This window comes from Nilaparvata lugens, chromosome 7, assembly GCF_014356525.2.
Source record: "Nilaparvata lugens isolate BPH chromosome 7, ASM1435652v1, whole genome shotgun sequence".
Classification (NCBI taxonomy): Eukaryota; Metazoa; Arthropoda; class Insecta; order Hemiptera; family Delphacidae; genus Nilaparvata; species Nilaparvata lugens.
Window position 1 is genome coordinate 195,353 of NC_052510.1, and position 15,709 is coordinate 211,061.

A 15,709-nucleotide genomic window follows, 5' to 3' on the forward strand; every position below is an offset into this window, starting at 1 on the left:
TTGATCAGTTAGTGCAATCACTCTCGAACAGGTGAAGAGTGGAATTTACATGAGTTACAAACATGGAAAAAATGGACTATGTCATTGCCCCCTCTCACCATTGGTACCATAGTAATTGTCGACCAGCCTAACTTACCACCATTGCAGTGGTATTGGTATTGTGAAAGAGGTTCTCCCTGGAGCTGATGGACAAGTGTGAGTTGTACTTGTGCTTTTGAAAAATAGTCATTTGAAAAGGCTGGTAACAAAATTGTTCCTGCTGCCAACACTGTTTTATACAGTCCACTTCAGAGCATTTGAGACTTGTAGTTTGAAATATTTAAATTTAAAGAACCAGTATATATGTAACAGTGATTATTTTTGGTTTAGGTTCAGGCCTCTTAATATTATAAACTAGGAATATCATATCATGTGCAGAAGGGCCTGGAAAGGGGATCTGCCCATGGCACACAGCTGCTCTCACATCGGCAACTGCAATAAGATCAAGCAATGTGTCCGAAGTGGATGTCCTCTCCCCTTGGAGAGGCAGCAAGGTCATACCATTCACAAAAAACATAGTGGTCAGTTGTATTTTGTCATGAGTATCACATCCAAGAAAGTCAGTATTGAAGTCACCCATGATAGCCACATGTTCATAGGGCACCATCAGCTCAAGTAGTGCTTCCTCAAATTCTGACATATACCCAATATGAGGTGGCCTGTAGCAAACTGCTATTAACATTTTAACTCTGTTACACTTAACCTCAATAAATATGTATTCAGGTCTAGCTGTACCGGAGGTATCAGAGGAAAACTTATGAACAGGCAGCAGAGAATGTTTGACAAACGCAGCAACCACTTCCCCATTCTTGTATAACTGGTCATTCCGAATTGACACATAATCCTCGTGTTCAACAAGTCGATTAAGGATTGTCGGTTTCAACCAGGTAATGGATGTAAGAATGATGTCACAATCTTTGCCCTAGAAGGTGTGCCTAAATTCATCTATATGACAGAGAAGGGATTGCACATTAACATGAGCGATCTTAATTCAATCCAGGAAAGGAGAGAATGACCACTTGAGGGAATTGCTGACATTCAGCACGGCCACGTTGTCATCCTGCTGTACAGACAAGGTGGCTGTGACGAAGCAGCAAGGCAGAAGAGAGGGGTGAATTGGCGAAGCAATAAGAATTTAAAAAAATACACTCATAACATTCATATTGACACACACACAAAGAAGGAAATGATAGAAGAAATATAGGAATCATAAGAGATAGAAGAAGAAATAATCAAGTGAAGAAGTTGAGTGCTATGAAATGATAAGATAATGCTATATTAAATGGCCTAGGCGGTTCAGCTCCATTGATAATTATAAACATACCGATACAGTTAATGCATATATAAATACTACAAGAACATCAAATATTGATAGAAGGAAAAAGAAACAGAATGCTGATAACTCAATCAAGATACTGTAATTAGGTACCTAGAGAATTAGAGAAAAAAAATTATATAAGGCAATGAACTGCATGCTGATAAATATAGGTATGAGCAATAACTTATTTACATTGTGACACAGAAAAATGAGAAGATTACTTGAAAAAAAAAAATATATATATATATATATATAAGTAATAGTAATAATAAACAGAGTTAGATCTGAATTAACTGTAATAATCAGCTGAAATAAGCAATAATTCACTTAATATTATTAACTGCAATAATAATATTGAATTGTCAATTGGGTGAAATGATGACCTGTACTGTACAATAAATGAAAAAAAAATTATATGAAAAATTGTTCTCTTAGGTCATTTTCAATTCAGAGTTTTAGTCCAAGCTGGAATGCTAACAGAATAGATACAATATTGTTGCTCACAGCTCACTGGAATGGATTCTGTCACCCTCGCGCCACATCACTCTGCTGTTGATCATCCACACATGCCACACATTCCAGATACCCACTCTGGCGGCCACCTCGCGGAAGTGAGCATATCTTTGTCTAGTAAGGTCGTCTCTTATGGTGACATCAGAGCCCTTGAGCTGCCTCCTCACTGATAACACTGAGCGCCGGGTCTGGTAGCTCACAAATTTGACGATAACAGTTCGTGGTCTCATCTGAGTCACTCCAGTTCCCAGAAGACATCCCACTCTGTGGTAGCAGTCGATCCATGCTGCATCCACCGCAATTTCTAATCTTCCACTACATGATTTTGTGACAATTTCGATGATATTTTCTCCTTCAGTCTCCGGCAGGCTAAATATTCAAACATTATTACGCTGTTGTAACATAATTATGCCATTTGAAGTTGTAAAAAAAAGTGGTGGTTACGGCACTCAACATCTACTGAGAACATCTGTTTTGAGGTATAGATCACTGTACTCTCCCAAGGTCTTGCAGTTGAATTTCTCTCACACTTGTTGGGCATGTTCATATGCCTCATCACTAATGTGACTGTCAGTTAGCTTGCTGGAAAACGTTTCCTTTGGTGGTAGTGAGGTCTCCTCCAGTTTCTCTCATGAGTCGCAATATTTGTAGGGGGACACACCCTTTCTGAAAACCGTTTCCAGTTTGTCCCCAAATTCTCTAGCAGTATGTGGTAACACTGTTGACACTTCTTCAGTAGACTTGACAAGGTTGGTGACTAGGTTGTCCAAGCTGTCCGGTGTGAATCTGAAGTTATCAATGAATCGTAGGTGCAGTTGCTGGAAAATTCGTTTGGTGAATGATATGTACTTTTCTGATGTGTTTGGGATGACAAACAGCTGCTCTTTATCGGTTCCAAGGTGTGGTATGATCAAGTGAGTGTCGTGATTGGAAGAGTTGTGAAGAAAAATGGGAATGAATGTTGTACAACATTTTTGAATGTTGCACTTGTTGCACAGAGCGTTCCTGTAGACTCCTGTTATATGACAATAGTCATACACCTTGTCACCATTGAATGGTTTCTCGCAGGCTTCACAGTTGGTGGCAGCATTGTGTCTGGCTTTCTCCCTCTCAAAAAGTGGAAGCATCTTCATTTGACGATGATTGATTGCCTCATCCAGATCTCTTGCATGCATGGTTAGAGTTTTAATGAAGTGTTTGGGTGCATCAGGTCCTCTGTGGACAATTGGTTCCTGAGGGATGAGGTTGGTGATTGATAGCCACGATGGAAATAAGTTCTTATCTCTAATGAAGTAGAGGCAGTAGCTCATTGCTGTGTGATGCTGGATCACTTTGGTTGCCTTCCCAATCCATTGCTGCTCTTCCTTGGGCTTCTCCAGTAGACATTCAAAATCTGCATAGGCCACCAATGGTAGTCTGAATTTATTCAAATGTTTCTTGAATTTATTTGTTGGTGGGCTTCCATCTTCCTTGAGTTGAGGCATAATGATCCTACCAGTCTGGTTGTTGACACAGTACTCCTCTTGATCATTCATCCTCTGCGCCCCATTATTGTTGATGGTGTAGTGTGTAAAGCATCTAAGACAAATTATGATGCAGTGTCCATTTTTAGTGAGCTGAGATCTTACAAGTTTTTCAAAGTTTTTTATATAACAGTAGTGACTATTGATATCATCCTCTTCTTCTTCTCCTACTTCTTCTTCATGGGTGGTCGTGGCTTCACTGCTGTCCTGAGTGGTGGTGGTGGCTTCACTGCCATCATTGTCATGGAGGAGAAGTGAATCGAAATGATCCTCCTTCATTTCTTTCACAACATGTCTTGGATAGATAAAACATTTGGAATCCATCCCATATATATTGACAGTTACACTCAGATACAGTCAATTGATTCCTCTTGAAACAGTCAATTTGATTGATGGTGGTGGGGAAAGAGATTCCATTTAAATTATATTTTTCAGTCAGCCTATGATATCTCCCATTGATTTGTTCAGGATGTGCTCCTTGCACATGTTTGGCAAGGATTGCCCACTTGAAACATTGTTGATCGCTATTCTTTGGATTGATGATGGCTTTCCTTGCTGCAAATTTTGGCTGGCAGTTCAATGTAGGAAGATCCTCGAAGTGGTTTGTGTCTGCCTATGCGTATGAAGAGACAGTCAATGATGAGAAGGCTCCATCCACTAGAGTTGCCCTTGAACTTGGCCTCTTTTTCCAACAGTTTCTTGCATGCCTCCCTGATAATTCCAGCAAGATTGTTGACATTGAAAATGGAATAGTCCGGAGTCTTGAAGGCCACATTCTCAAATTCCTCCTGCTCAATGTTCTTCTCATCAAGGTGGCTGCATTGATATGTAGCCTCCAACACCAGGTTGACCTTGATTGACCCATGTGTCTGGAACTACTGACCTATCACATCAATGATCTTTGTCTGCAGGCTGTTAAGCAGAGAGTGGAAGTCCTTTGCTGGATTGGGTGAAAAGATGTTAGTAGTATAACAAGGGGAGTCTGGGGCACAAGTGCCCCAGACTCCCCCTTCACCTCAAGGTCACCCAAGTTGACCAAACCTCACCTCAAGGTCATCCAGGTCAACCAAACCTAACCTCAAGGTCATCCAGGTCAACCAAACCTAACCTCAAGGTCATCCAGGTCAACCAAACCTAACCTCAAGGTCATCCAGGTCAACCAAACCTAACCTCAAGGCCATCCAGGTCAACCAAACCTAACCTCATGGTCATCCAGGTCAACCAAACCTAACCTCAAGGCCATCCAGGTCAACCAAACCTAACCTCAAGGCCATCCAGGTCAACCAAACCTAACCTCATGGTCATCCAGGTCAACCAAACCTAACCTCAAGGTCATCCAGGTCAACCAAACCTAACCTCAAGGTCATCCAGGTCAACCAAACCTGGAAAAAAAATTAAAAAAAAATTGAAGAAAAAAAAATAAATAAAATAGAAAAAAAAATTAAAAAAACACATAAAATCGGGAATAAATGGGGAAAAAAATAAAAAACACATAAAATTGGGAATAAATTGGGACACGGGGCTCTGAACTCTGGACTCTGGACTCAGGCTCTGAACTCTGGACTTCTGGACTCTGGACTCGGGGCTCTGAACTCTGGACTTCTGGACTCTGGACCCTAAACTCTGAACTTACTACATACATACTGACCAGTATGTATATCAAACAAAGGAACCATAAGCCAACATTGATCCATTGAACAATTATTGAATGAAAGTCATGGTACAACAGTTCAGAATATCCTTGATCAAACTGATCTAGCTGGAAAACAGGTAGCTGATTACATTAGAGGATCATTGAGCAAGGACAATGACAATTTTGATGACACTTTCGGGCCAAGAGTGAGAGACAATGCTTACTACCTGGGCAATAAGTATTTAACATTTGGAGAGAATGGTGATGAAATTGTGCTGACTGACCCTGTAGATCAGGAAGAAAAGACCTTCACAGCTACATTGGGACTTTGAGAGCTGATTTTCAAGAAGAATCCAAATCATGCATTAGTTGAATCCGCTGACAGACAGGCCTATGGAGAAATATTGAACTGGACCAGTATGCACAGATAGAACAATGATCCAAGAGGTGAGATTGTTAACTACAACAAAGCCAAGTATAAGAATACAATCAAATGCCTTTTAGATGATAGCAGAGATGGTGGTCAAAGACATTCTGAGAGACAAGTGACTGGGAGAGGATCTATTGCTCCAAGGCATGATTTTAGTAAGGAGAAAAGTCAGAAGATCTATAGAGGAAGAGGTGTTCTGTCAGCTATCAAGGGAGCTGCTGGTACAATAGTTAATAAAGCAATCAACATTCCACCAGTTGAACTTCATATCCCTGGCTATCAATACTGTGGACCAGGAACAAAACTTCAGAAGCGATTAGCACAAGGTGATCCAGGAATCAACAAACTTGATCAGGCTTGCAAGGAGCATGATATTGCCTATTCCAAGAGTGGTGATACAGCAAGCAGAGCAGTAGCAGACAGCATCTTGGCAGAGAGAGCCTGGGACAGAGTGAGATCTGAAGATGCAGGGGTGTTGGAAAAAGCTACAGCACTAGCAGTCACCAACATCATGAAGGCTAAGGCAAAATTTGGGGGAGGTATGAAAAAATCACTGAAGGAAGTCGGCAGGGTGGTTGAGAAGGGGAAGAAACAAAAGATTCAATCATCAAAGAAAAAATCAATGAAAGGAGGTCAAGGTCTTTACTTGAGACATCAGAAACCAAAGGTTGGTAAAGGTCTTTACATGAGACAGCAGAGATCAAAGGTCGGTAAAGGTCTTTACTTGACAAAGCAGAGAACAGCAACACCTTAGACACCAGGTAATATATTGAGGTACAATCAAAATCATAATGCTGTACTAATATGGATATATATTGGATACATAGCAAATTAGATTCATTGTGCTGGAATCATCTGTGGAGAACAGAAATTTTATGGATCAACTGTGTATCTGGAACAATAGAGAAGATGGTACTCCTCTTCTCAAAGTGGGGTGACTATGGTGAGACAAATTTACCATCAATCTCCCCATTTGATCTGAAGATGGACGAGGATCATGTAGAAGATAAGGAGGAGGAAACTGATATGGAGGAGAACAATGAGGTAGAGGTGGAAGAGGGAGAGGATGAGGAGGAGGAGGAGGAGGAAGAGAAAGAGCAGGAGGAGGATGATGTAGTGGTGAGAAATACTACTACACCTATACTTTCGACTTGAAGGAGCATCAATTACCTGAAGGAAAGAGGTTGTGAGGTGATTCAACATCAATGACAGGGTATTGTCTCTGTCTGAAACAGTGTTCTAGAGGTATCACTGAATATCATCCGAAGACTATCAGACAACATAGAAGACTTGCCAAGGACTAGTGCTGGAAAAGGAGTCTACTACCTGGGACATCACCTGCTTGACATGGACCAAGGAGAAACATCATGGATAAATCACTTTTCTGCATACTCAATATGATAAACAACTTGGATTTTGGAACAGAGATATACCTGCTTGTAGTAAAACTTTTCAATGAAATGGACATTGAATTGATCAATAAAGAGCTAATTGTATTCCAAACTGTTTACTTATTACCTACCATCTCCTTAGATATAGTTTAGCTATAAGTACATTCTGAATGCCACTGACTGAACAGTGACTGATCAGTGACTGAACAGTGACTGAACAGTGACTGATCAGTGACTGATCAGTAATTGAACTGACTGACTGATCAGTAATTGAACTGACTGACTGACCACTGAGTGGATGACCCTACTGTCCCGCCACATACATGCTGGATACTGGTGAGCATGGTCCATGTGACAAGAGGAGCTAGGGTCATTGAGAATACCCATGCTCAGCCGGCGGGGCAATTACCAGCCACAGCAGGTCGACTGTTGGTGGTGGGATGGCAGCCGTCAGTGGGGTGACCGGTGGTGGTGGGGCGACCGGCGGCGGCCGGGCGACCAGTGGCGGCCGGATGACTGGTGGCGACCGGGCGACTGTGGCGGGGCGACTGGCGGCGGCTGGACGACCGGTGGCAGCCGGACGACCGGTGGGGCGACCAGCGGCGGCCGGGGGACCGGTGGTGGGGCAGCCAGCAGGGCAACTGGTGGCGGCCGGGCGACCGGTGGCGGGGCGACCAGTGGGGCGACTGGAGGTGGCCGGGCGACCGGTGGCAGGGCGACCGGTGGCAGCCATACGACCGGCAGCAGGGTGACTGGCAGTGGTGGGCCAGTCTACCAACTACATACAAAAAATACATCCTCTGGTTCTGTTGATACTGACCTTTAATACTTACCTTTACCGCCTTGGATTCGAGCCTAGAACCTCCAACTTGGGAAGCTGACTTGCTAACCACTATACCATAGAGGATTTATGTTTAAAGACTTAAATTATATAGAATATGATACTTCTTTATACTAATGATAATGAAGAATTGAGAAGTGAGTCGTGATGGGGTGGTATTGTCATAGACCTGTTGACAAGGAAGGTTATCCCCACCACCACCACCACTTTTCTCTGTTTGGTATAAGACGGCTTGTCAGCACTGAGAGATCTACTTCGACATGTTGTCAAACAGTGAGCTATGTCTGCGGGATGCAGTGATTCAGAGCCATGAGTCCAGAGTCCAGAAATCCAGAGTTCAGAGCCTGAGTCCAGAGTCCAGAGTTCAGAGCCCCGAGTCCCGATTTATTCCCGATTTTATGTGTTTTTTATTTTTTTTCCCCCATTTATTCCCGATTTTAAGTGTTTTTTTAATTTTTTCTTTTCATTTTCTTTTTTTTATTTTTTTTTTATTTCTTTTCTTTTTTTTTTTTTTTTTCTTTTTTTTTCTTCATTTTTTTTTAATTTTTTTTTCAGGTTTGGTTGACCTGGATGACCTTGAGGTTAGGTTTGGTTGACCTGGATGACCTTGAAGTTAGGTTTGGTTGACCTGGATGACCATGAGGTTAGGTTTGGTTGACCTGGATGGCCTTGAGGTTAGGTTTGGTTGACCTGGATGGCCTTGAGGTTAGGTTTGGTTGACCTGGATGGCCTTGAGGTTAGGTTTGGTTGACCTGGATGGCCTTGAGGTTAGGTTTGGTTGACCTGGATGACCTTGAGGTTAGGTTTGGTTGATCTGGATGACCTTGAGGTTGGGTTTGGTTGACCTGGATGACCTTGAGGTTAGGTTTGGTTGACCTGGATGACCTTGAGGTTGGGTTTGGTCAACTTGGGTGACCTTCAGGTGAAGGGGGAGTCTGGGGCACTTGTGCCCCAGACTCCCCCTTTTTATACTACTGATGTTGTTGTAGAAGAGTGTCCAAAGGTTGTTGTTAAACACCTCCTCCAACATACAAAACTCTCCCGACGAGCTGCTGGTCTGCTGGCATCTGGTAGCTTTGTTCATCTGTAACATACATACAAGAAGATCAATAATAGGGTGCAATGTAGGTGGCAATTATCTAGAGTGACACAGTCATCTTGAATGACATGTCTTGCACTTGATCTAGATGTTCAGCATACAATTCTTACTACTATATATGCTACTGGAACCAATCATAGGATGGTGGTATGTTCAGAAAAAACAATGTTTGAAATAAATATTTCAAGGTTAGGTTATGTTGGAAGAAGTTATTAGTTACTTCTGCAGACCTAACCTAATCACAGTTCATTGTCTACAATCATATTGATCTGTTGACTTATTGTTCATAGAGCTCCACAGGCAGAGACATACTTATTTACAAAATATATTATGCATTATATTATGAGGTGACACTTGAAATCATTGAAAGAATTGATCAGAAGAAGTTACTATTAACTTCTGCAGACCTGATCTAATCACAGTTCATTGTCTACAATCATATCAATCTGTTGACTTATTGTTCATAGAGCTCCACAGGCAGAAACAGACTTATTCACAAAATATATGATGCATTACATTATGAGGTGACATACTTGAAATCATATGAATCTGCTGACATTTTGTTCATAGAGCTCAACAGGTTTGAAGACTAAATAATAATAAATAATTAATCATATAAATCAATACATATCAATTTTTATGAGTATGATAAATTTCTTTATCTCTTTTCAAAACATATAGATATATATCCCTAGGATATTTTTTCAACAAGAGAAGTGTGTGGCTGTGTACTGAAACCCCAGGTCCTAGAACTGAACAGAGGGAGATGTGTCTTCCATAGCTCTTGACTGAACACTGATAGTCCTCCCACTGTTGTGAACACTATATATACACTCCAGAGTGGGTGGGAGGCCTTCTAATTTATTTTTGATTTTTCATTATTAAATTTTATTAATTTTTTTTTCTAAGTTTTTCTTGTCATGCTAAGTTTTTTCTGACCTTGACCTTGACCTTGACCTTAACCTTGACTTTGACTTCAACCTTGACCTTGACCTTGACCTTGACTTTGACCCTAGGTTAGGTTGCGTTGTGTTAGATTTGCTAGGTTAGGTTAGGTTAGGTGGGGAAGTCTGGTGCATTTTGTCCCAGCACTGGCAATATTATACTACTCAGGCAGCGATCCCTATGGAAAAAGCATCCATAATAATATATGTATCTTTGTTATCACAGAAGTGGAATAATATTGGCTGTGTCATCAAACATTTTCTCAAGTAATCAAATGCTTTTTGGTGGCTCTCGTGCTATTCAAATTTGGTGTCTTTGTGAGTCAATTGTGTAAGAGGGTATGCTCTTTTGGAGAGACAGGGAATGAATTTCCTATAAAATGATGTAGCTCCAAGAAATCTTCCAACTTCAGTTACATTGGAAGGTTTGGGCATATTTTTTATAGCCTCTACATTTTCTGGAAGTGGCGAAATTCCCTGGTCTGATACCATGTGCCCAAGAATTTTCAATGATTTATAGCAAATTTCAGATTTTTCGGGGTTTAATTCCAGATTTGCTGCTCTCAGTCTTTTAAACACTTTTTCCAGATGTTTCTTGTGATCATCAAGTGTAGAAGACATGATATAGATATGGTCAATGTGAATAAGAGCGGATTTTTACAGGATGTCTGAAAATAAGTATGTCATTCCTCTCATGAATGAGTTTGGTGACAAATTCAACCCCATAGAAGCGCATTTGGAACTAAAAAGTCCTAGAGTGTATTGAAGGCTGTGAGATGTTTCGGCTTTTCAGCTATTCTCATGGGATGAAAGGCTGAAGTTAAATCCAGGGTTGAGAGGAATTTTGCAGAACATTGACTTTTTCTCTATTAAGATACATCTCATTTGGTGTGAAATGCAAGCTCACATTTTCTTGTACATTCCAGATGTTTCTCACTGAAAATTCAGTAGAGTCATGAGATTTTATGATTTTATCTGTTGGTAACCGAATAGATTGAGATTCATTGTAATCTGTTTTGGGTATAACAGATTCATTAACAATGGGCAAAAATTGTGCTGTATTAAGGTGCATACAGACTTTCGCTCTGCTCCACAACTGAACGTCACTCCAGCAGAGCGCTTGATGGTCGACCAGGGTGCAAGAGTGGTTCAACCGGGGAACGCGAGAAGAGCTAACATCTCCCATAACATTCATGAAGGGTGCGACTGTAGAGCGGGGGCGGAGCAACTGCAGTGCGATGGAGGAACAAGGGCGGTACAAGGGCGGAGCATGCTTGGTGCGGGTTGGAGGCACATATATGTGTATGCAGCTTAAGCTGTCTCGCTAAGAGTGCCGAGTGATTGCCCACTGGAAAAAATCAAATTTTCACCTGACATGTTGAAAACGTCGATTTGATAATCTTGCTTCGCAATTGTTTTTACTTGGAAACAAATGTCGCTATCTTTGCACAAGGTTTTACGCTGAGGATTGAAAATCCTAAATTCATTGTCTACTAGAAAATTAGACAATAGCAAGGGAATAGGATCAAATTCGGCAGGCTGTATTCTAATATCTTTTTCCGTGTAAACTGAATATGCAACAGAAACTTGACTTTCTGAATGGGAATGAAATACTGTCTCTTCACTCGTTCTCATGGGAATTGTAAGATTTTTGTTCGAAATAATTTTCTTACAAGAAAAATCAATGAGAACATTATTTTCTTGACTTTCTGAATGGGAATGAAATACTGTCTCTTCACTCGTTCTCATGGGAATTGTAAGATTTTTGTTCGAAATAATTTTCTTACAAGAAAAATCAATGAGAACATTATTTTCTTCCAAAAATTGATTTCCTAAGATTATGTCCGTCAATAACTCTAGTACTATGAAGCATAATTGAGAAAAAAGTTTTTCTTGAATCGAGAATTTAACTTCTGCAATTCCAAGGAATGGAATCTCTTTTTGATTTGCAGCATACAAAATCATGTCAGGTTTTTCTATTATATCATTTTTTTGTACCAAGTGCTTTCTGGCTAATGATTCAATGATAAAAACCAATGAACCTGTTTCAATGGTTCTTGCTTTTGATTTTGAAGATCCGATTTATCAGTTTCTTTCACGTATGTGTGTTTTCCATTATTTTTAACACTGTGAGATTCCTGTCTGGTATTGTGTGATGACGTAATAATTTTACTATCATTTTGGGTGTTAATGGGTTGACGAGATTGTTTGGATGCAGCTAGAGCGTAGGTCATAGTATTCCTTTGCTCTTGAATTTGTTTAATATTTACAGGACATCCCTTATTCACTACCTCAGTGTTTTTGGATGTCCTATTTATGCGTTTTTCAAACTGACATTTCTCAATCTATTGTAATAACAACTATCTTTGCTGTGACCCTGCTTGTTACATATAGCATTACTTTCTTTTTATCTTCTAGGTTGGTGAGACTGTTATGAGAACAATCTTTTGTTGTGTGATTGGTATAATGGCAAATTTCCCAAGGTGTTTTATTCTCAGAGGTGCGCGTTTGTTCCTGTCTTGGCTGTTTATTGTAGCCATTTTGTTCTCAGCAATTTATATTTCTGAAATCCCTGTTATGGAATCTATCATAAGCCTGGTTGGGATAAGTTGGTTGGGATTGTGGTTCCTAGTTGTAATTTGATTGTTATTTTGGTTGAGGTAGCCTGTTTTCTGATTTTCATGAAATCCCTGGTTCTGTGTTGTTTCTGGTTGGTTGTAGTTAGCTAGACATTTCTTGTTTAATAAATGAACGTGTTCAGTTTGCTGGATTAATTCCTCCAATTTTCCTGTTGGTTTGTTCATTTTTTCGGTTTGGACTTCTGGTTTTTGAATTTGTTCAAAAGTATTGGCGATAGGCTGTGTAATCCCTAGCCGATCATAATTCATGAACTGGAACAGTTCATATTTTTGAATGTTTTCCTCAAGCTGTTTCATTGTGTTATTTGGTAATATGCAGATTTTATCGAGTATGTGAGGTGAAAGTCCTCGTATTATGTATCTCACTTTTCGCGTTTCACCCATTTGTGGGTCTATTTGTCTACACAAAAATTGTATTTGTGCCATGCAATTCTGTATTGTTTCTAAATGGGACATTTTTCTGTTTGCAAGTTCGATTTCGAGTTTTTCAATGTGTGCTACTGGTGCAAAATATTCTGTCATTTCCTTTTGTACGTTTTCATAATTCAAAGTATTTTGTGTTTGTAATCTGTCACTTATAGTGTCAAAGTAGTGAGCGACACTATCTTTTAGATAGAATGGCAAGTACAGTAAGGAATCTTCTGAACTCCATGAATTTTCCTTTGAGGTCCTATTAAAGCTACCGAAAAAGTCATTTATGTTTTCGTGTGGTGAGGCAAAATAAGTTGGTGGTGTGATAAAAGGCCTCTTTCTGTCAGCCATTTCGGTTTCTGTATCTGAATTTTTTCAAGTGTTTCGGTTGGGATGCAAGAATTCGTATAGGTATTAATTGTTTCGGTTTGAGTGTGAGAATTTGTAGTGAAACTTTCTGTTTGGGTACATGATTTTGTTTCAATTGGTTCAGGGGGAAAAAAGTTAGTTTCGCTGGCAGAAGGTGTTAATAGTTTATTTGGTGTATTTTCAAGGCTTTGTTCTCCTGCGCTTGCTAGTCTGAAATTTCTTCTTAAGTGGTTTTCAAGGACACATAAATCGGGATAGCTATCTTTCAACGTATCTGAAAGTGGGACTCGATCTATCATGCTATTGAATCGCTTTATCATGCTCTTTCTGATGTTTTGAAATATCATTGAAACTTTCTTTAATAAGATGAAGATTTGAGTGGACAAACTTAAGATCATCGTCAGCGGGAATGTAAAGGTTGTATTCCTGCGATAATTTTTTGCTGTTTCCAAATTAAGTTTAGAAGTTTGAACAGTACGCAAGTCAGTTAGAGTAGTTGAGGACATATTTCCTAGCACAATTCATAAAAACGAGATACATTTTATATATTTGTATAACATGCAGTATAGCTGTATGATTGATCTAGGTCAGGCAGGAAACAGTAGAAAGCAAGAAAATACAATAAGCAATAACTGTAGGATGACTCTTCTCATGCTCATTTGCGTTGACTGCTATTCAATGACAATATATATAATTCAAATGAGATATATAGCATTTGCACTCAATATTTCATCAATTGCTGGGTTCAGATTTCAATAACCTTGGCATTGAAATGAAACATTCATTGAAAACACAACTTACTTTGAAATAATAATAGGTACTGTAATAAAACACTTTCTTCCTGTAAGAAATACAAAATGGTTTGCTATTTTGTATATTGAAGTTAATTCACCAATCAAACGCCAGTTTTTAGTTCTATTTAATTTAATTTGATTTCAAGAACTCTTGATTTGAGTTTTGCAAACATTTATGTATTATATAATTTGAGGGATGGGGAAAGTCCAACATTTAGCATTAGATTAATCTGCTATAATGTTTCTATTATTCTCTTAATTATTTATTTGTATAATGCAGAAATAAGCTCGGCGTAACCTCCACCATTTGTAACATTATATGATTGAACAGTGGTATCCATCATTTGAAATAAATGATTGTTGACTTGTTTGTGAAAGTAATTATTTAAACAAACATGTTCAAAAATCTTTAAGGAAGGAATCGAAACAATCAATGACTCATGTGTACTAGCAATCAGTTCAGACATCTCGACTTACTCCTCGAATGATACAACTAATTGAGCAAACATAGAGAAATCAATCATTTCAATTACCACATTAAAAACCTTTGAAAAAAAGGGGGCAATCCACCAGTTCCCAGTCGGGAACACTGTAAAATTGTTGTTGTGTAGCATTTGATTGTAGAGCAAAAGCAGTTGGTTTCTTTTTAAATATCATCAACTGGATGTTTTTTGCAATTTGAAAGGAAAACATTTTTATTAGGAGTCAGATTTATTTTATTGAAATGAAGAAATTTCTGTGAGATTTAAATGTGAATTTTAACATATTTTTCTTTTATAAAATTATTTATGCTACTCCTATTTGAATACAAAACAATTAAGGAAGGTTATGGAATTTTGAGAATTTAATCAATTTTAAAAAATAGAATAAACTTGTTGCCAATTCCAACAGAATTGTGTTGGACTATTTGATTTTTGTGACTATTTGAATTTAAACAAGTTATCTGACAGTTTGAAAAACATTATTCAAGGTATAATTAATTTGGAATTTCTAAAAATCAAAACAGTATGGAAAAATGAATTGAAATAGGAACAAAAACATTTATACAGTTGATGTCCATCCTAAGTTTTCATGGTCTGAATGGAAAACCAGGGGATGTCCATCCACGGGTCAGCTCGGTCTGTCTCTGAAGGTAGGCGATGGAAAAGTGTGTGAAATTATTCAGAATCCAAGTGGAAAGCTTTTTCCACTAGCTGGCTGGAGGAAAGACTAGAATGCAAGCCCCACTTCTACCTCTCCTTAGCATCTTCACTCTGTCAGCCAAAACTATCTAATCAGCTTTTAGTTTTTAAAGTTGAAAAAAAATTATTTCTCTTCTTAAAGAAGAAACTGATGTTTGGGGGTTTGTCAAACCTTCTGGTTCATGACACAGTGAATATTGTTTTTGATATTATTTTGTTAGATATTATTGATGTCTCTCTTTGATAGTCAAATGAGAATGAATGAAGCTGGTGATTATATATTGTGTTATTTTTCTCTTATTTTAAGAATGATGAATGCAACGGTTGATCTGATGGGACCAGAAACAAAGAGATGGAAGAAAAACGATGTTTATGCACTTTTCTGTCAAACACTGTTCGCTTCGCATGTTGCTGAATCACTTGGCTTGGGAGTTGGTGGCAAAACCGAAGTTTCAACTGATGGTGAGTTTCAATATAGATTCATTCATTTATATTCACAACAGTAATCATATAATGATTGCGAAGGGAACAATAGGCTATTAGAAAAAACGACTAGCAGTCAGATATTTTACAATAAATGAATT